The 23,441-nt window shown below is 36.2% G+C and overlaps 1 protein-coding gene across 1 annotated transcript in view; it reads right to left on the reverse strand.

Moving 5' to 3' along the window:
- The window catches only part of CYYR1 (cysteine and tyrosine rich 1), a gene marked incomplete at its 5' end in the record, with an annotated part of 104,352 nt that overhangs the window by 75,169 nt on the left and 5,742 nt on the right, over nucleotides 1-23,441 (reverse strand). The window lies entirely within an intron of this gene.

Consider the following 23,441-nt stretch of genomic DNA (forward strand, 5'->3'; position numbering starts at 1 on the left):
GGAAATGTCATCTGGCAGAAGTCAAGGGCTGAGTAAGGCTGAGGGTGCGTTTTTTGGGTTAGGGAGCCCCAGATGTGAGCACTCATTTTTATATTGCTTAAAATAGTACAAGAAAGGATCCCGCCTGTGCAGCATTTAAACCAGGGGTTCCCAACCTGTTAGGAGCCAGGCCGCACAGCAGAAGGTGAGTGGTGGGCAAGCGAGCAAAGCTTCATGCTCCCCATAGCTCCTAGCGTCCGCATTACCGTCTGAACCATCCCCGCCCAGTATCCGCCCACTCCCCTCCCCCCCCCGCCCGGCCCCCAGCGGTCCGTGGAAAAATTATCTTCCACGAAGTTGGTCCCTGGTGCCAAAAAGGTCGGGGACTGCTGATTTAAACTAAAGGTCTTGTCCTTACCCGCTGAAGATTGTAATTCTACTCTCACTTTTTTTGACTCTCTTTGCCAAGGAAAAATGATGCTTGAACCAACATAACTTTCCTGTTACACTAATACCAATCCCTGATTTGCCTATCACGTAAGAGATAACTGATGTAATGGAAACACACATAGACGGTAGCTAATGACTACTGAGCACCAGCTGCTGTTCTAAAGTGGTTCTCAAGTATTAACAAATTTACTCCTTGTAGCCACCTATGGGACAAATTCTAATGTTCTTACCCTTTTACGACCCTGTTTTGGCAGTGCTAAAAGCTTTGTAAATTTGACTGTCCATGGGGTCACCGAGAACTCATTGATCTCCTCCTATGTCCAATTACTTTGATCAAACATAAATAAATCTTTATAGGATTTTATTTTCAAGACTCCTGAATATATTCACCATAGTAATATAACTCTTTATGTGTCTATGTATGTATGAAAAAGTCATAGTTCATGAAATTACAGATTATATCTCTTAATTTGATTACTAAACAAGATAATAGGAGTCCAAAATGAAATGTTTTTTCGTATGGTTTTGTTTTTTGAAATTAATTAATTAATTTATTTTTGGCTGTGTTGGGTCTTTGTTGCTGCGCACAGGCTTTCTCTAGTTGCGGCGAGCAGGGGCTACTCTTCATTGTGGTGCGTGGGCTTCTCGTTGCAGAGAATGGGCTCTAGGTGCTCGGGCTTCAGTAGTCGTGGCACGCAGGCTCAGTAGTTGTGACTCACGGGTTTAGTTGCTCTCTGGCCTGTGGGATCTTCCTGGACCAGGGCTCGAATCTGTGTCCCCTGCATTGGCAGGCGGATTCTTAACCACTGCCCCACCAGGGAAGCCCTGGTATGGTTTATTTAGACCAGTGTGGTCCAAGGGCCATCTGTTCCATAATTTCCTAATGGGAGGTGGCTAATAAAAATATGTTTTCTGCCCCTATTTTGGACCTACTGAATCTGAATTTCTAGATTAGGTTCCGAGAAAATGGATTTTTAGCAAGCACTCCTAGGTAATTATAATGCATACTGAAGTTTGGGAACCCCTAATTTAAAGTAATTTAAATGCTGTGAAATCTCTACTTTACTTTCCAGTGAGCAGATATAACTAATTGTCTAGTGTTTATAATCTCAAGACATTTAAAAGTTTGAATGTGATTTAGGAAATGAATAAATATGTTTTTGTTTCTTGTATGCTAATATAGGCTTGAAAGCGTTATTTGAAACAAATGATGCAGTACAGGAAAAAAAAGAACTACAAGATTTTGCAGATCTTTAAATCAGACCATCGATTAATTGAAACACCTGGGAGGTTAGTCTTCCTAATAGCATAATCTAAAAAGTAGAACAGATTTTACTGGCTTTGGAAAAATTGTTTGAGGATAAGCTCTTTTCCCTTATGAACTACTTCCTTCCTGCACCCAGAAAGGAATGAATTTTGGGGTCTTGCAGTTCTGAGTAAGCTCTCTCTTCTCATAAATACTTAGATTAGAAGAAAAAAGCCAGGACCATTCTTTTAAAAAGCTTAATGAATTTTTTAAAATGTATGAACATAGTTGGGAAATCCTGCCAATGATTAAAGGGTCTTGGGTTTAATATTACATTTTCTTTTCCCAAATTCTCTTCCACATTTCATGAAACAATATATTTCTCTAAATAAACCTAAGTTGAAATTAATCATTTTAGTCATTTTCATCACAAAATTTAGTTATCAATACAAGTTTCTGCTGCTCATGTCTTGATCTTTATTCTATGTCATCTACAGGGCATACTCTCCATGCTGTAAGTTAAATTAATATTTTTACCATCACTCCAATGGCTTTTTGGTGCATTATGTGTGGGCCATTTCCTTAAAGATCTCATTTCCTAGTTGAGGTGTTTACACATAAAAACGCCAGGGATTGTTAAGTTCTAGGTTGGTTTAGAATTAGAATAGAGTAAATCTAACCTTCCATGCTATTATCTGCAATTCACTGACATGACATAATTAAAAATGAAGAAAAAGAAAAAGAAAATGTAAATAATTTCATTTAATCCTACATGTAAGTCAACATACACATATTGTTATTTTTCTCTTGGAAGATTAGTTTCAAAAAACAAAATTAGTTTCTTTATTTGCTGCTTATAAAAACCAAATATCAAAAGTTTGAAGCTCTCCTTTTGATTGTTATGCCTTTTTGGTTGATTGACCCTTTTCTCATTAAGCAATATCACTTTTTATCTCTGGTGTCTCTGTTCTGGACTTTACTTTGTCTTATATTAATATAACCACTCTTACTTTTGGTTAATGTTTGCATGGTAAATCTTTTTTCAACCATTTAATTTATTTTTCTTTTCTTGGCTTGATAGCTCATCTCTGCTCACCCCCACCCCCAGCTTTATTAAGGTATAATTGACAATTAAAAATTGTTTACCTTTAAGGTGTACAACTTGATGACTTTATATACATATATAGTGAAATAGATCACTGCAATGAAGGTAATTAACATATTGACCACCTCGCAGTTACCTTTTTCTTGTGTGTGTGTGCCTGTGCCTGTCTTGAGAAAAAGTAGGATCTACCCTCTTAGCAAATTTCAATTACATGTATGGTATTGTTAACTGTAGTCACATTATTATACATTAGTTCCCCAGAATTTATTCATCTTACATAACTGACACTTTGTACCCTTTGACCAACTCCATTTTCCCCACCTCCCATAGTTTTGACCTACTTATATCATTATAGTTGAAGTGAGTTTCATGTAGATAGGATACATTTCTGTCAGTTAAAAAAAATCCATTCTCCGTCCTTCAGTTGGTGTTGTTTTGACCATTAATGTAATTATCGATCTGTTTGGATTTAGGTTCATCATTTTATTAGTGATTTCTGCTTATTTTCTCTGTTTTTCACTCCTTTGATTCATTCCCTTTACCTGCCTTCTTTTGACTATAGGCATACCTCAGAGAGACTGGGTTCGGTTCCAGACTACTGCAATAATGTGAATATCACAATGAAGCAAGTCACATGGATTTTTCAGTTTCAAAGTGCATATAAAAGTTACATTCACACCATACTCTAGTCTATTAAGTATGCAATAGCATTATGTCTAAAATATACCTACCTTAATTAAAAAATATTTTATTGCTGAAAAATGCTAACCATCATCTGAGCCTTCAGTAAGTCGTAGTAGTAACATCAAAGATCATTGATCACAGATCACTATAACAAATATAATAATAATGAAAAGGTTTGAAATATTGAAAGAGTTACATTAAATATCGAGAGAATGATACAGAAATATGAAATGAGCAATTGTTGGAAAAATGGTGTTCAGATTGGATATTTTCTATTTCCTTTTTTCTAATTCAGTCTTTTCACTATTAATTTCACTAATAGTGCTCACCCTTACTTTCTGGGTCATTTTCATAAGAGCTGCTTCTGAGTCTCTATCAGATAAATCCAACATCTTTGTTGCCTGATTGTGTTTTCCTTTGTGAGTCGAGATTTCCTTGTTTCACTGTATGCTGGGTAATTTTTGGACTATATCTTGAACTTTTTGAATATTATGTTATGAGACCTTGGGATTTGTTTAAGTCTATGGGGAATTTTGATAATTTAGTTTTAGCTGGCAACCAACCAGGTTCAATTTAGACCACAAATTCCAATCAGACTTCTGTGGGTTGTGGTTTCAATGCAGGTTCCATTTTCAAAGCTTCTGTAGTCATGTTTGGATCTGTTCCATGCGTACACCACTCAAATGCCAATCTAGGACTTGGGTGGTTGTATATGTTGTATTCAATTCTTAAGTTCTATGGTGTACTGTTTAGGGTCAGATCCATGCATGTTCAACCTGAGATGAGCCCAGGGGTTCACAAGCAACTTTACGGGTCATTTTCTTAAGTTCTTCTATCTTGATGATCTGGTTCCCTGGGGCCACCCTTTGTGGTTCTCTGGTCAGAAACAGGGGCTTTATTTACTCTGCTCAAATGGGTTCATTTCCAGGGTTGAATAGTTGGAGGACAAAGCTTAAAAAAAGCAGTGGGGATTCACCCCATTCTCCTAGTATTACATCATTCTGATCAGAAAGGAAGGTTCGCCATTCTCAGAGTTCTAGGCTCCTGTCAGCTCCTGTTGCTGCCAGTGTCACTGCCACTACTGTGGCAACCAAAAGGTCACTTAGGAGCTACACAAGAGAACAAAGAAAACTATTGGGGGTACTTCCCCCACTGTCTTTGAGCATGAAGAGATCTTGCTTATTTAGCCATAACTGGAGAGATTTTCCTGTATCTCTCTCTGCCCATGTCCTGAAGCCTACTTATGTATTTTGGGCTGTGTTTGGTCCAGAGTGGAGTAAACAGAGGGGAAAAAACTGGTAAACTCATAGCTAGTTGGGTAGTACTTTGAATTTTGGTCTTGTTCCTTAATCTGCATAAAATTGCTCTTCATCTACCTGAAATAGCTGTTCCACTCATTCCATCCAAATTCTATAGCTGCATTCAGTGGGGAGCAGAGAGTGGAGTGTGCTCTCTCTGTCTTATGCAGAAGTGGAGCCAATCATCCCAAAGAAAGGTAATGAGACAAAAACAAGTTTACAGCAAACACTAAGCAAAACACATAGCATGTATAGTAAGCTGGCTGTTTAAAGCCAACACGCTGAGTAAAAGGAAACTCATTTTAGAACTGATAGACCTCAGCTGACCTGTGCTATGATCAATGACTGTATTCAGCATGCCATCTGGCATTTACTTGCTGGCACTGAAAACACTTTGTCTGGCGGTTGTTGCTAAGGTTGGTTAGGTATGATATCATCGGAGGCAAACTCATCCCCCTTTTCATTCTTGCAAGTCAGAAACACTGACATATTGAGAGAACTGCTGATTAACAATTAAAAAAAAAGTCTAATCAGGGCAATTCTAAACTTTTATATGCAAAGGCATGCTCAACTCTATAGCGTACTGGGATCACTCCACTGAAATGGCTAGCACTTAGGATACTTTTTCTGCATTAATTATTGGCATGTCATCAATAGAGATGAACCAGTCATATGCACACTACATATTTCTGAAAAGTTGTGAATGAAATAAATTAAGAAAAGGAACTTAATTGGAACTCTACAATGAATCCTTTTGTAAAGCAAAATCATTGCCCTCTGATTTTGGGATTACATGTATGATTTTTTCATAAACCTGATTTATATATTTTTATTTAGACTTGTTTACCCTGTTTTTGAGTCAGCTTCTCTAATTCACAGGTCAGCCTAGGGCAACATGGCAGATTTGCTACTTAAGGCACATGACTTTTTTGGCTGTATTATGCTTATAGCAATGGCTGAGCAGCAGGAAACAGTACTTAATTAGCTGCCTTTGCAGTTATCAGGCTGCAATCACATTTGATTAAGAAGGCTGTTTATTTCACTCAAGGCTGAGAAAGCTCTCCTGAGGACAGATGCCCATGTTTTGGCCCAGAGAACCAGAAAAAGAGCCTCGCACATGAAGGGGCACTCTGCAGCTCAGTCATAGGTTTTCTGAATGACCTTGGAGAAGTCACTTTGCTCCCCATTTGTTTCCTCTTTTCCCAGACTCCAAACGTTTTCAAAGCCCAATGTCAGGAACATATTTCAAAACTCTTCTAAGTACTTTTATGCGCTAATATACCCTTCAGTCTAATTCTGGGATATAGGCAAGTTGTTACTCTTATACCCTCTTAACAAATTAATAAAGAGGCTCAATGATATTAGAAGAATAAAGTTTACACAGCAAAAAAGAAGAGGAATTCAAGACCAATTTGGTGAACTTGGTTGTTCTTCTACACCCCCTATTGCTAAAACAACTATTAATTAAGAATAGAATCAGAGAGTTGTTTCCTGTTTAATTTCACCTGACAAAGGGCAAGAAGGTCTATTTTCTTAATGTGAGGATGGGAATTACTTGAGACTGAAACCATAAAGAAGAGTTTTCCCCATTTATTTCATAAATATAAGTTCAAATATTTGCCTATATGTAATACTTTGGAAGTTGACCTTGCATTATTCCTGGTGTTTATAGAGGAAAAATGTTGTATTAACATTGTACAGTTGCTTTTTTTTTTCATTATTTGTGGTAGCTATGTTTTTCTTAACGCCTTTATTAGAGTATAATTGCTCTACAATGGTGTGTCAGTTTCTGCTTTATAACAAAGTGAATCAGCTATACATATACATATATCCCCATATCTCCTCCCTCTTGCGTCTCCCTTCCACCCTCCCTATTCCACTGCTTTAGGTGGTCACAAGGCATCAAGCTGATCTCCCTGTGCTATGTGGCTGCTTCCCACTAGCTATCTATTTTACATCTGGTAGTATATATATGTCCATGCCTCTCACATCGTCCCAGCTTACCCTTCCCCCTCCCCATGTCCTCAAGTCTGTTCTATGTCTGTGCCTTTATTCCTGCCCTGCCCCTAAGTTCTTCAGAACCTTTTTTTTTTTTTTAAGATTCCATATATATGTGTTAGCATACAGTATTTATTTTTCTCTTTCTGACTTACTTCACTCTGTATGACAGTCGCTAGGTCCATCCACCTCACTACAAATAACTCAATTTTGTTTCTTTATATGGCTGAGTAATATTCCATTGTATATATGTGCCACATCTTCTTTATCCATTCATCTGTCAATGGACACTTAGATTGCTTCCATGTCCTGGCTATTGTAAATAGAGCTGCAATGAACATTTTGGTACATGACTCTTTTTGAATTATGGTTTTCTCAGGATATATGCCCAGTAGTGGGATTGCTGGGTCGTATGGTAGTTCTATTTTTAGTTTTTTGAGGAACCTCCATACTGTTCTCCATAGTGGCTGTATCAGTTTACATTCCCACCAACAGAGCAAGAGGGTCCCTTTTCTCAACACTCTCTCCAGCATTTATTGTTTGTAGAGTTTAGGATGATGGCCATTCTGACTAGTGTGAGGTGACACCTCATTGTACTTTGATTTGTATTTCTCTGATGATTAGTGATACTGAGCATCCTTTCATGTGTTTGTTGGCAATCTGTATATCTTATTTGGAGAAATGTCTGTTTAGGTCTTCTGCCCATTTTTGGATTGGGTTTTTTGTTTCTTTAATATTGAGCTACATGAGCTGTTTATGTATTTTGGAGATTAATCCTTTGTCCGTTGATTCATTTGCAAATATTTTCTCCCATTCTGAGGGTTGGCTTTTTGTCTTGTTTATGGTTTCCTTTGTTGTGCAAAATCTTTTAAGTTTCATTAGGTCCCATCTGTTTATTTTTGTTTTTATTTCCATTTCTCTAGGAGGTGGGTCAAAACGGATCTTGCTGTGATTTATGTCATAGAGTTTTCTGCCTATGTTTTCCTCTAAGAGTTTTATAAATGTCTGGCTTTACATTTAGGTCTTTGATCCATTTTGAGTTTATTTTTGTGTATGGTGTTAAGGAGTGTTCTAATTTCATTCTTTTACATGTAGCTGTCCAGTTTTCCCAGCACCACATACTGAAGAAGCGGTCTTTTCTCCATTGTATATTCTTACATCCTTTATCAAAACTAAGGTGGCCATATGTGCATGGCTTTATCTCTGGGCATTCTATCCTGTAAAATTGAGCTATATTTCTGTTTTTGTGCCAGTACCATACCCTCTTGATTACTGTAGCTTTGTAGTATAGTCTGAAGTCAGGGAGACTGATTCTTCCAGCTCTGTTTTTCTTTCTCAAGATTGCTTTGACTATTTGGGGTTTGTGTTTCCATACAAATTGTGAATTTTTTTGTGCAAGTTCTGTGAAAAATGCCAGTGGTAGTTTGATAGAGACTGCATGGAATCTGTAGATTGCTTTGGGTAGTGGAATTATTTTCAAAATGTTGATTCTTCCAATCCAAGAACAAGGTATATCTCTCCCTCTGTTTGTATCATCTTTAATTTCCTTCATCAGTGTCTTATAGTTTTCGGCATACAGGTCTTTTGTCTCCTTAGGTAGGTTTAGTCCTAGGTATTTTGTTCCTTTTGTTGCAGTGGTAAATGGGAGTGTTTCCTTAATTTCTATTTCAGATTTTTCATCATTAATGTATAGGAATAAAAGAGATTTCTGTGCATTAATTGTGTTTCCTGCTACTTTACCAAATTCATTGATTAGCTCCAGTAGTTTTCTGGTTACGTCTTTAGGATTCCCTATGTATTGTATTATGTCATCTGCAAACAGTGACAGTTTTACTTTCTCTTTTCTGATTTGGATTCCTTTTATTTCTTTTTCTTCTCTGATTGCTATGGCTAAAACTTCCAAAACTATGTTGAATAATAGTGGTGAGAGTGGGCAACCTTGTCTTTTTCCTGATCTTAGTGGAAATGGTTTTAGTTTTTCACCATTGAGAACGATGTTGGCTCTGGGTTTGTCATATATGGCCTTTATTATGTTGAGGAAAGTTCCCTCTATGCCTACTTTCTGCAGGGTTTTTATCATAAATGGGTGTTGAATTTTGTAGAAAACTTTTTCTACATCTATTGCGATGATCATATGGTTTTTCTCCTGCAATTTGTTAATATGGTTTATCACATTGATTGATTTGCATATATTGAAGAATCCTTGCACTCCTGGGATAAACCCTGCTTGATCATGGTGTATGATCTTTTTAATGTGCTGTTGGATACTGTTTGCTAGTATTCTGTTGAGGATTTTTGCATCTATGTTCAGCAGTGATATTGGCCTGTAGTTTTCTTTCTTTGTGACATCCTTGTCTGGTTTTGGTATCAGGGTGATGGTGGCCTTGTAGAATGAGTTGGGGAGTGTTCCTCCCTCTGCTATACTTTGGAAGAGTTTGAGAAGGTTAAGTGTTAGCTCTTCTCTAAATGTTTGATAGAATTTGCCTGTGAAGCCATATGGTCCTTGGCTTTTGTTGGAAGATTTTTAATCACAGTCTCAATTCCAGTGCTTGTGATTGGTCTGTTTATATTTTCTATTTCTTCCTAGTTAAGTCTCATAAGGTTGTGCTTTTCTAAGAATTTGTTCATTTCTTCCAGGTTGTCCATTTTAATGGCATATAGTTGCTTGTTGTAATCTGTCATGATCCTTTGTATTGCTGCAGTATCAGTTGTTACTTCTCCTTTTTCATTTCTAATTCTGTTGATTTGAGTCTTCCCCCCTTTTTTTCTTGATGAGTCTGGCTAATAATTTCTAAATTTTGTTTATCTTCTCAGAGAACCAGCTTTTAGTCTGATTGATCTTTGCTATCATTTCCTTCATTTCTTTTTCATTTATTTCTGATCTGACTTTATGATTTCTTTCCTTCTGATAAATTTGGGGTTTTTTTGTTCTTCTTTCTCTAATTGCTTTAGGTGTAAGGTTAGGTTGTTTATTTGAGATGTTTTCTGTTTCTTGAGGTAGGATTGTATTGCTATAAACTTCCCTCTTAGAACTGCTTTTGCTGCATCCCATAGGTTTTGGGTCATCATGTTTTCATTGTCATTTGTTTCTATGTATTTTTTTATTTCCTCTTTGCTTTCTTCAGTGATCTCTTGGTTATTTAGTTGTGTATTGTTTAGCCTCCATGTATTTGTATTTTTTTACAGATTTTTTCCTCTAATTGATATCTAGTCTCATAGCATTGTGGTTGGAAAAGATACTTGATACAGTTTCAATTTTCTTAAATTTACCAAGGCTTGCTTGATTTGTGACCGAAGATATGATCTATTCTGGAGAATGTTCCATGACCACTTAAGAAGAAAGTGTATTCTGTTGTTTTTGGCTGGAATGTCCTATAAATATCAATTAAGTCCATCTTGTTTAACATGTCATTTAAAGCTTGTGTTTCCTTATTGATTTTCAGTTTGGTTGATCTGTCCATTGGTGAAAGTGCGGTGTTAAAGACCCCTACTATGATTGTGTTACTGTCGATTTCCCCTTTTATGGCTGTTAGCATTTGCCTTATGTATTGTGGTGCTCCTATGTTGGGTGCATAAATATTTACAATTGTTATATCTTCTTCTTGGATTGATCCCTTGATCATTATGTTGTGTCCTTCTTTGTCTCTGATAATGGTCTTTATTTCAAATCTATTTTGTCTGATATTAGAATTGCCGCTCTAGCTTTCTTTTGATTTCCATTTGCATGGAGTACCTTTTTCCATCCCCTCACTTTCAGTCTGTATGTGTTCCTGGGTCTGAAGTGGGTCTCTTGTATATAGGATATATACGGGTCTTGTTTTTGTATCCATTCAGCTAGTTGATGTCTTTTGATTGGCACGTTTAATCCGTTTACATTTAAGGTAGTTATCGATATATATGTTCCTATTACCATTTTCTTAATTGTTTTGGGTTTGTTACTGTAAATCTTTTCCTACTCTTGTGTTTCCTGCCTAGAGAAGTTCCTTTAGCATTTGTTGTAAAGCTGGTTTGGTGTTGCTGAATCCTCTTAGCTTTTGCTTGTCTGTAAAGATTTTAATTTCTCTGTCAAATCTGAATGAGATCCTTTTTGGGTAGAGTAATCTTGGTTGTAGGTTTTTCCCTTTCATCACTTTAAATATGTCTTGCCACTCCCTTCTGGCTTGCAGAGTTTCTTCTGAGAGATCAGCTGTTAACCTTATGGGGATTCCCTTGTATGTTAATTATTGCTTTTCCCTTGCTGCTTTTAATATTTTTTCTTTATATTTAATTTTTGATAGTTTGATTAATATGCGTCTTGTCGTGTTTCTCCTTGGATTTATCCTGTATGGGACTCTCTGCTCTTCCTGGCCTTGATTGACTATTTCCTTTCCCATATTAGGGAAGTTTTCAAATATAATCTCTTCAAATATTTTCTCAGTCCCTTTTTTTTTTTCTTCTTCTTCTGGGACACCTATAATTTGAATGTTGGTGCATATAATGTTGTCCCAGAGGTCTCTGAGACTGTCCTCAGTTCTTTTCATTCTTTTTTCTTTATTCTGCTTTGCAGTAGTTATTTCCACTATTTTATCTTCCAGGTCACTTATCCATTCTTCTGCCTCAGTTATTCTGCTATTGATTCCTTCTAGAGAATTTTTAATTTCATTTATTGTGTTGTTCATCATTGTTTGTTTGCTCTTTAGTTCTTCTAGGTCCTTGTTAAACATTTCTTGTATTTTCTCCATTCTATTTCCAAGATTTTGGATTATCTTTTCTATGATTACTCTGAATTATTTTAGGTAGACTGCCTATTTCCTCTTCATTTGTTTGATCTGGTGGGTTTTTACCTTGCTCCTTCATCTGCTGTGTGTTTCTCTGTCTTCTCATTTTGCTTAACTTACTGTGTTTGGGGTCTCCTTTTTGCAGGCTGCAGGTTCATAGTTCCCCTTGGTTTTGGTGTCTGCCCCCAGTGGCTAAGTTTGGTTCAGTGGGTTGTGGAGGTTTCCTGGTGGAGGTGACTGTTGCCTGTGTTCTGGTGGATGAGGCTGGATCTTGTTTTTCTGGTGGGCAGGACCACGTCTGGTGGTGTGTTTTGTGGTGTCTGTGAAATATTTATGATTTTAGGCAGCCTCTCTGTTAATGGGTGGGGTTGTGTCCCTGTCTTGCCAGTTGTTTGGCATAAGGTGTCCAGCACTGTAGCTTGCTGGACAAGCTACAGTGGTTGTTGAGTGGAGCTGGCTCTTAGTGTTGAGATGGAGATCTCTGGGAGAGCTTTCACCGTTTGATATTATATGTAGCTGGGAGGTCTCTGGTGGACCAATGTCCTGAACTCTGCTCTCCCACCTCAGAGGCACAGGCCTAACACCTGGCCGGAGCACCGAGACACTTTCAGCCACATGGCCAGGTACTTGGGGACTTTCTTGCCTTGTGGAAAGTCTGAGGTCTTCTGCCAGTGTTCAGTAGGTGTTCTGTAGGAGTTGGTCCACATGTAGATGTATTTCTGATGTATTTGTGGGGAGGAAGTGAACTCCATGTCTTACTCCTCTGCCATCTTGAAGGTCTCCCTGTACAGTTGGTTATTTGCAAGCACTGGTATCACTCAATTTTTGCAAAATGAAGCACAGAGAGATAACATTCTGTTTACCTTTTTTGACAGTGTGAATTCATACAGAGTATGTTTGAAGTAATTTGTTATGTTTTTCTTTATTTTTGTCAGATTTGGCCAAAGGCATAAAAAACATTCTTTTTGTTATCTGTAAGATTTTCTTTCTTCTTTCTCTTTCCTTAAGAATGCATATCCAAACTACAAATTCTATTTATCTCTGAGCTCCTGTGGGTTAAACAGCCAAGGCTTTCACCCATGGAACATTCTGATGGAATCCTATTATACTTTATGTGGTTATCATCTCCCTCTGAAATTTGCATTAGTTATGGGTGTGTTCATCCTAACATTTGGCAATTGGGAGACAGCTGGAAGATAGTGTGCTCTGGCCAGCAGCTGTCCATCAGAATTCTTCCAATATAATGGAATAAAAATCACTGTGTGTGCATAATCTTGCCTCCTCAATTTTATTGATAAAATATTTTATCTCTAAAAATTATGCAACTGAATGGAGTTGTACAGGAGTCTGTTGCCTGATGAGTCACAGGCTGGCAGATCATACTGTCTCATTGATAGAACATATTCAAATATGTGAATTGTGCGAAAGCCTGGATGGGAGGTAGGTAGGACCAAAACTAGGCCTCCTAGTATATATCTGAGGCAAACTTCAGTGCAAAGCACCTTCTACCTTTGGGTTCTGGATCTTCTGTAGTGGAGCCATTTTTCAACTTTTTCCACTGAAACACTGAGCATTGATAGAGCACATTCAAATATGTGCTGTACAATGAAATATGACAAGAAGTTAAATAATTATAATCAAATTGCCTTTTGAGTTCTAATTCCTATCATCTGATTATAATTTATTATAAACAGTGTGATTCGAAAGTGATGGCTGACTCCCTAGAAATCACTCCTTTTATTTTGTAATCATACCTGATTTTTACCCCATGAAAGAAATTCTCTGAAATCAATAACATATTTGAATTATGAGTTGATATTTCTAAGCAAATATTTACCCAGTTGATACATGTTTATTTAGAACTCACAAAATGTCAGCTTTCTCATCCTTAAATGGAGGATTACTTGTGTTTAAATGATCCACTCTGGATCATTCAGTTGGTCAGGCCCCGTACCTTCCATGGTAGGTTGGCAGACCTGCTTCTTGTCCTCTTGGAAGGACAGACAGATCACTTAGGAACTTGAATAAAGTGATAAATAATAGCAGGGCAGAGAAAGGATACTAATATGGCAACATATAGGAGGGAATTTAATCCAGATTGAAGTTAAGAAAAAGCTCCCCCCAAAATATGATGTTTAGATATTCATAAGTTCTTATAGCAATAAATAGTTTTCATTCTTCCCATCTTGAAACCATTAGTTCTTCAGGAGCCAGTGGGGAGTAGCAGAAAAAGGTCAAGCACACATAGTTTTAAATGCCAGCTTATTACACAGTAGCTGTGTGAAATTAGACAAATTACTTAACTCTGAGTCTCAACTTCCTCATCTGTACAGAGAAGAATAATAATACCCAGGTAATGGGGGCTATTCTGAAGATTAATAAACTAATATATTTTAAGCATCTGGGACAGAGATTGCATTAAATAAATGATAGTTCCCTTCACTCTAATAATTTCTGCCACTGCTAAACACTCTTTCCCTTATAATATCCAACTCTGACTTCTATCAAATGAAGGTAACCCCTAAAACCTGGAATATATGACCAGCTGTGAGTTGTTTGGGGCACAATCTCATGGATGAATAAATAAAGATGGATCCTCACATAAACTGCTTTGTTATGGCAACATATTCAATTCAGAATGAACCAAAATACCACAAAGCCTATCTTTTACATAATTTAAAATACAAAAAGCACGTAGAAGAGAATTAAGGGATTCACTGTTCCCGCCACCATGGAAGGTATATTCAGGCTGATTAGTGAAGGAAAAATCAATTTTAACAGTGAAGGAATTTTGAAGGGCTGGAGAACACTTTTAGGGAAGCTGAAATAGATGTAGAACACTTTTCAGGAGGTTGATCAGATCTAGAAAGGGGAGAAATACAGTGTATTCCCGAATTTTCACGGGCTCCATGGTGGGCTTGCTGTTCTCTTTCTTACACTTCTCTTCGGAACATCCCATTCACTCCCCCCCCCCCACCTGTTTCAACCAGCACCTCTAGGCTTTTTACTCCCAAATCTAGATGTGATTCTCCAGGCTCTCCAATGTGGTTCAGTTGGTGCATCCCACCCACTAAAGGTTCACTGAATTTGTCTTATAGGCTATAAAGCCTATTACCCCCACTCCCCACCACTCAACATATTAAAAATGGAATTCATCCCCCTCTCTGAACCTTCTTGAATGTTCATTAGTTCCCAGAACACACTATCTACACAATCATTCAGAACTTCAGACTTGATTTGTACTTGTTCCTCTTGTTTAGCCCTAATTCTTAGTCTCTTTTATCACTTTGCCCTGCAGTACAGGACATTGTCAAAGAGCACCAGCCCTCTCTACAAGCATGCCTGAGAGATGGGCAGCATCAGACCCCCTGGGAGTTTGTTAAAAATGCAGAATTTCAGGTTCCATACCAGACCTAACCAAATCAGAATCCACATGTTAACAAGGTGCTGTGATATTTATATTAACAAATAAATATTTGATCTTGGTCCCATTTCTGGCACAGAGATCCTAAAATTACTGGAATTTCCTAAGTGATAAGAGTAATAAAGGTGTCTTAATATTCATAACAAACCCCTTTCAACCACATCTGAGTTTATGTTAATGAGGTGAGTTTTAGAAATCACCTGAGGATGGAGGCTGGCTGCCAGGGAAACCAACCTTGTGGTTAGAGGGTTGGAAGTTTCATTCCAACCTCCAGACCTCCAGGGAGGGAAGAGGGGCTAGAGGTTGAGTTAAATCATTAACAGTCAATGATTTAATCAATCATGTCTATGTAATGAAGCCTCCATAAAATCCCAAAAGGACAGGGTTCAGAGAGCTTCCTGGGTTGGTGAACATGTGGAGAATTAGGGAGAGAGACATGACTGGAGACAGCATTGAAGCTTCAAACCTTTCCCCATACTTTGCCCTATGCAGCTCTTCCATCTGGCTGTCTCTTAGTTATAATGTTTTATTCTAGTAAGTAAAATGTTTCTTTGACTTCTGTGAGTGCTCTAGCAAATTTATTGAATCCTAGGGTCATTGAAACCTCTAATTTATAGTTCAAAAGCTCAGGTGACACCATGGACTTGCAACTGGTGGCTAAAGTTGGGGAAGGTGGGAGCAGTTTTATAGGACTGGATCAGTAACCTGTGGATCTGATGTTCTCTCCAGGTACATAGTGTAAGAACTGAGTTAATTGCTTGTGGTGTTGGAAAACCCACACAATGAAATTGGTCTTAAAATCTTAGGTGTCCGTGTGATCTCTTACTGTCTTCATCAAACATTTCCATTGCTTTCTTTCTTTTAATTATAAGGATTTCCCAAAATATAAGAATTACAGATACTAGTATAAAACACCCACATACCCACTGCCTATACTTATTGCATGTTAATAATTTATAATATGTTTCAGATTTGTATTTTTTCAGTAATAAAATATTAGAGCTGAAGGTCTCCTTCCTACTCCTGTGCCTAAGGTGACAAACTTGTCCCAGGACTGTCCCAAATTGTAGCACTGAAAGTCCTGCACCCCAGGAAACCCCTCAGTTCTGGGAAATACTGAAATTCATCTGTACTTTTCCCTCCCCCACAAATTTACCACACATTTACCACATGTGCATATTTCTATAATATACAGAATTATTTTATGTGTTTAGCTTTATGCAAATAGTATCATGTTTGGCACATTCTTTTCCTGTTAGCTCTTTTTCAAACAGCATTACAGTTTTGAGATTTACTCTAATGATACACTAACATACGTGGATTTAATTGCTATATCCCATTCTACTGTATGAATATACTCTAATTTACTTATCCATTCTCCTCTGATAGAAATTTAGGTTGCTTCCAATATTATGTTATTTTAAATAATATCAACCAACATTACAATGTCTCCTTGTGCATATTTGAGGATTTTCTAGGGAATATATGTAGAAGGGGTAAACTGCCAAGTCCTAAAGGATGCCCATCTTCATCTTTTCTGCATGTGGTCAAATTGCTCCCAAGTGTTGATAACGGTTTGTGTTTTCCCACCAGCAGTGTGAGTTCCCTTTCACGTTGGCCCACAGTGCTTGGTGCTATCAGACTTACAGAGTATTGCTAGCCTGACAGCTCTGAACAGTCTTGTACTGTTTTGAAATGCATTTCCCTGCTTTAGCTAGCCAGGGGGAGCATCTTCCGTGTGTTTATTGCCCTTCTGGTTTTCTTCTCTACTACTTTTGAGCACACACATTGCCCATTTTCCTATTGAGGCATTATGGATACTAATCTTTTGTGAATCATATGAACTGCAAGTATCTTCTCCAAGTGGGGAATTTGCCTGACACTTCGCCTATGGAATTGTTGCCTTATATATTTTTTAAAAATTTAAAGATTGATATATAATTCACATACCATAAAATTCATTGTTTTAAAGTGTAGAGTTCAGTGATTTAGTATACCTCTTCTTTTACAGTTTGTGCTTTCTAGCTTTTATTTTAGAAATCTTTCCTATTCTGATACTATGATGCCATTCTACTCTTTTTAAAAATGTTGTAAATGTTTGCTTCTTGCCTTTATGTAATTAACCCATTAGGATAGATTTTGGGGTGTGGTGTGATGGAGTGATCTAGTTTAACGTTTATCTGTATAGATAGTTAATTGTCTTGGCACCATTTATTAAATAATCCACCCACCTCTACTGGTTTGTAATCAGTAATCATCTCCGTTATCACATGAGTCAACTTCTAAGCTTTATATTCTATCAGTATATAGAATATAAAGTATATATAGTGTATATATCTATATATATATATATATAGTATATATATATATTATATATATCTGTGAACCAGTATCACACTATTTATTTTCCATAACTTTATAATAAATCTTGATGTCTCCTAGGCATGTCTTTTCACTTTGTTGTTTTTCATAACTGTTTTCTTTGTCTACACCCTTTTCTTGCTCATATACATTTTAGGCTCAGTCTGTCAAACTCAATAAAAAATGGTTCTGTGGGCTTTTATTAGAATTGTATTGATTTTACATATAGTTCGGGAAGAATTGACATATCCCAATATTGAAAACCTTACAATATTCCCATCCACAATTCGGTATCTCTTAATTTCTTTAAGTCTCCCTTTAATCTCTTGAAACTTTTATGTATTTATATTACTCCATAAGTGCCATGCACATATTATTGGATTTCTTATTAGGTACTTAGTTTCTGGTGTTGTGAGATTTGTGTACACACATATATATTACGTTTTCTGAGTGTTGTTGATGTATAGGGATACATTAATTTTTGTACACTGATCTTACATCTTGCAACGTTGATGAATTCTCTTATTTGTTTGTATAGTCTGAGGAGTATAGGCAATCATATCATTGGTAAATAATAACAATTTAGTTCTTTCATTTCCAATTGGAATCATTTCTTTTTAATTTGTCTTGTTGGTTACACTGACCAAGCCAGTAAGATGCTGAATAGAGTGGTGCTAGATACTAGCTTGTCTTAATAGTTGCCTTAAAAGGGAATGGTCATAACAGTGTAGCACTGAGTATGGTTCTTGAGGTAGGTTTTGTTTTTTCTTTTGAGATCTTTATTCAGTTAAGAAATTTTCCTCTATTCATAGTTTGCTAAGTGTTTTTTTAACTCAAATGAGTGATGGATTTCATCAATTGTCATTTCTTTCAAGGATCTTCTTAGAATTGCTCTCCTTCAAGAAGTCTTCCTAGCACCCTAAAGTTGGACTAAAAACTCCTTCTCTCTGATTCCACTACATTTAGTCTTTTCCACAGCCTACTAAATTGTCTGTTTTCTAAGTTCATGTTTCGCAGTAGCTTATAAGCAATTCAAGAGCAGGAACTGTGTTTGATTCATGGCTATGTCCTCCATTACCAGCTGTAGAACATAGAATATCTCTGTACATATTATAGAAATAAATTGCTGGGAACATATTCCAGAAACTTATCTAGCCCTTCCTAAAAACAAATTATGTTTTTAACAGTGAAGCTTAATTTACAAAGGCAATTATGATTGAATAGAGTAGATTCAAAAAATTTTAGATATCTATACCTTTATATTTGCTCTTAATAATACATAAAATGTATTTGTGTAATACATAAAATACATGTCTTCTGGGAAACAATGACTTTCTTCTTATAGCAAACATTATCTGTTACTACATTAAATTTTTTTAATTCAATTACTTAAACTAAAAAAAATGTTCTCTGAGCACGCCATTCTCTACAAATCTCCATGTATTCACCAGTCTGGCAGCTTTCCAAACCCTGTCCTTTTGCATTTTCATGGAGGTTTCATTACAAAGGCATGATTGATTAAATCATTGGCCATTGATACTGAAATCAATCTCCAGCCCCTCTTCCCTCCCTAGAGGTCCAGGGGTTGGGATTGAAAGTCCCAACCCCCTAATCACATGGTTGGTTTCCCTGGCAACCAGCCCCCATCCCCAGGTGCTTTCCAAAAGTCACCTCATTAACATTAAAATCAAGTTCATATTCATTTTAACATTATATTAGTTATTTATCATTCTGTCATTATTAAAACAAAAACAAGACTCCCACAAACTTTGATTTGCTCAGAATGTACCTTTTAGAGGTGTTTTATCATATCTAAGTCCTAAGAACATTTTAATTCATTTAATTTAAATGATGTTCTTACCAATGCCAAAGGCCTTTCAAACTGTATTACGTTTCTCTCCTTATTTGAACAGCCTCATTTATTTTATTCGGAATGCTCAGCTACTTAGTGAGTATGGGACCTCAAATGCCATTTGGAAATATGAAACCTTTATCTTTTAACTCAGTTTTGCTTTCATGAATAACATGGTTCTAACATCACAGTTGTGATATTTATTAGCTGTCTTTGCAAAACTTTGGGCAATACATCTTTTACATTTCATTGAAAAGAAAAGAAACTTAATCCCACCAGCATCTCCATTATTAGTTCTTTCTTTTGATTTTTCCCCGTGGGAATTTTGTGTTGGCCAGATGGCACACTGAAGGATCCCTAGACATATCTGCATTCTATGAAAGCAACATGGAAAAGCAAAAATCTATTTCTGAATGAGGGGATTAAATTTTATATCTTATCATCTGGCTCACCACGTCCAACCCAGTCATTATTTGGTTCATGTTCAATATTGTACAATTATTCTCCTATTCACATAACAGTCTTTCTTCGTTTTCAGTAAAGTCCTGCTTTTAGTCTGTCCCATTGCTAATGGTAATTAGCCACTCAATTGCACCCTCTGAGCCCTTGAATTCTACTAGTTCTAAAGAATACTCCATAAACCTTATCTTTATGTTGGATCCTATCTCTAGGAAATGTCAGTCAAATTTCATCAACAGCAAAACTGAAATACCCATTTCCATATTCATGACAGAATGTTTATTTTCCATGGAGAAAAGTGGCTGGATGAAATGTTTGAGAATCAGTTTGATGAGAAATTGTTTACTTTGTAAATTGGTCCAATTCTCATTTTCAAACACAGTGAGGTTTCTAATTGTCAGGTAGTTACACTCCTGATCAAAAATGGAGGAAAAATTTCCAGTCACATATTCTGTCATAAATGGTATTAAATAGAGTAACATCTCAAAGTGTTCACTCTAAATATTTTCTCTATGGAATAAGTAAAAATAATGTTCATTTGGTGCCTTCTCACCTTTGTCCCTTTTCTTAGTGGTTTCTAAGAGTGAGTCCGTTTTACATAAAACCAGCTCTTATTTCCAGAAAAATACTGAACTATTTTATTTTAGTTTTGTTAGACATGACCAATAAAAGAATGTAGTTTACCAATAAAAGTCTGTAAAATAAGGATGTATCTTTTGTCTTACCTATTTATTTGTATGTTATATTCAAAGTTTAACCTTCCTCTTCCAGCAACACTGAACAACATGGGTTTTCCCAAACTGACCATTTTCTTTCTTAAATTTTCGCCTTTGTAGGGGACACTGTCTCTGTCTGGAATGCTCTTCCCTTTCTTCACTGTCCATTTATGTAAATATCTACTCTTTCTTTAAAACTCTGTTCAAATTTCATATTTATGAGACTTTCTCTAAACATCTCTTTCTAAACACACACACACACATTTAGCTGCTTTCTCTCTTCTCAGCCTTTCAATAACACTTCATAGATTAATTCTATGAAGAATTATTTGTCTACATTTTCTTCTCGTACAAGATTGTGAGATTGTAAAGGTCAGGGAACATCATTTATTCATCTTTGGATCCTATGCTGCCATGGTAACAGGCACTCAATATGAATTTGTAAATAACTGATTGCATAGTATATGCTGACTTTTGCAAAAATTATTCTTAAATTCTGGAAAATAATACTGTTACTTTTCTATATGGAAGTCAATATCTGTGACCATAATGAGCAAAAGCAGGCATGCCATTTTAAATAGATTTATGTCAAATAGACTTATTGTATTGCTCATTTTGCAGTATATACAAATATCAAATCATTATGTTGTATATCTGAAACCAATATAATGTTACACATCAATTACATCTCAATTTTAAAAAGTATATATGTTATTTTTAAAGTTTAATTTTTAAATTGTTTTCACAAGACACAAATAAATTTTCAGATTCCTAACTGATAGAAAGGGGGTAAAAGGGAGAGACCTGAGTAAAATAATACTTTTCAACTATATAAAAGGTGAATTGAAAGATAGCTCTTGTGATATCTTTGAAAACAAATCTTAACGATTAATTTGCAGAAGTTTAGAAAGAGCAGTTGAAGTAAATGGAATTAAGGGCTAAACACCTCTACTCATTATTTTAGAGAGGCCTCAGCAAGAAGGATTAAGTATGCCTTGCCTTACCAATTTACACAGTCTAGAATGACCCAAATCGTGTTTTGTACTCTCTTTAGCTCATTTTAGGCTAAGCCAAGACATTTTCTATTTGAAAATAAACAAGACTCGAAGCCAGATTTATAAAATTATTCATTTAGGATACAAAACATTCCACTGTGTTTATTGCTTTCTTCCCTATTACCTTACTGATGACCATGAAGATTAAGTTCTCTGTTAAGATGATTAAAATGATTTTACTAAGAATGTGCCTGGATGCTTGGAAGAGAAGAAGCATAGCGTATGAGTTCCAAAATAGCAATATTTGAAAACATGTGTATGAAAGAACTTTTGTAAGCATTCTTGGAATTATTTTCTCTTTCTCTACCCCACACACCCACCCTAACTCAAAAAAGAGAAAAGCTTTGGGTGGAGTTAACTCTTTTCAAATCTTAAACAATAACTGGAAATCCTGAAAATGTATTCTCCTTTATCCAGTGGGGAACACACTTTAAAGCTCTTTTTTTTCTCTAAGAATTGTTTAGCAAGGGATTTACTTAGTGGTTTCTATTTTGAACAGAAAATTCAGTTTAGCTGCCTGAAATATAATGCCATCTGTGTTTATTTCCGCCCTCCAAAAAACACAATTCTTTTTTTCAAACATAGCAAGTACATGGCCCTAATAACCCAGATAAAGATATAACTCAACAAATTCTTTACTTTAACCAAGTGATAAAATTAGTTCTAAGAATAGGTACCATAAAAAATGAATCTGATTGCAAATATAAAACATGAAAAGCACAACTATAAATTAAAAAATATTTAACTATTTTGATTAGTAAGTAATTATGTCTTCTATATATATTTATCAGGTTGGAGGTATCTATGAGGTGAGAAAAAGGGCACAACACACACATTGTGATGTAGTTAGTGGGCAGAGAAATGGGCCAGGAGCCACAGAACCAAAGAATCAGAGTCATTCTGACACCAGGTTCTTCAAATCTATACCACCTTTGGGGCCCACTCACACATCTACCTGTAACAACAGCCTCTGGCATGTGGAGATCATTGGAAGAATCAAATTTGAATTTAGTAATGAAGTATTTTAATTTACTTAAAAAGTATGAAGTGATATACAAATGAGAAACATCATTATGTATTTATATTCTAAGCTGATTCTGACTGTTTTCTAAATGTAAAGGGACTTAATGTTTTTCCACCAAATCTTCTATGAGCAAAAATTAAAACATTTTAGAGTTTATTTGCATTTCAAAGAATGCTTAAATTCTGTTCATCAATCTTTATTACAGCCTGACATTTCTTCCATCGCCATGACAGTCTTCAAGAATATTCTGAAGTATGATTCTTTCTGGCCTTATTCATGGAGACATGATCTCTAAGATCAGCCCCACTTTGATTCTAGAAAGTCTATGCGATGCCAGGTTTTCTATTCTCAGGAAACCGAGGATGACTTATAAGCCATCTCAATGGGTATATGCTTAAAATAGCCAGACACACATCACTTATTGCCTAATCTTTCCTGGCTCCACGTAAGCCTTCATAAAACACAAGTTAAGTCACAATGGAGCAGCCTTCAAATCATCCTGACAGTCACTTGAAAAATACAAAATGCAGACTCCTGAAAGCCATGGGTGATGGTCACCCATGGGTGAAATTCTTATGTTCCTATTCTCTACCTTCTATTTCTCAACTTGAAGGTGTGTGTAGAGGAACAGAGAGTTGCACAGTCCTCAGACATACAACCCTGAAGACAACTTCTGCTCGTCCATTTCCCTTCGCCTAGAAGCATCTCTAAAATAAATCCTTAATTTGTTAGAGAGAAATACTTAACACCTTCTCTGCATGTATGTTTCATTGATTTTTGTAGTTGGTTATCACTTTACCCTGTTGAGGCTAGATTTCTTGGGATCTAATCTTGTTTCCCAAAGTTGCTTTAGATGCATCATGTAGAAAACTGACGTTTCATATCTCAACTGTTTTTTATTCATAATGTCTCTTTTCCCTGATATCTACTGGCTGAGTCAGACAAATATATGCATGGCAAAATAAACTGGCTATCATTAAATGACAAATTCTAACTTACTAATCCTTCAACAAATGGACAAAAAATATAGTTT

The sequence above is a fragment of the Stenella coeruleoalba genome (genome assembly GCF_951394435.1).
Source record: "Stenella coeruleoalba genome assembly, chromosome: 5".
Lineage (NCBI taxonomy): Eukaryota > Metazoa > Chordata > Mammalia > Artiodactyla > Delphinidae > Stenella > Stenella coeruleoalba.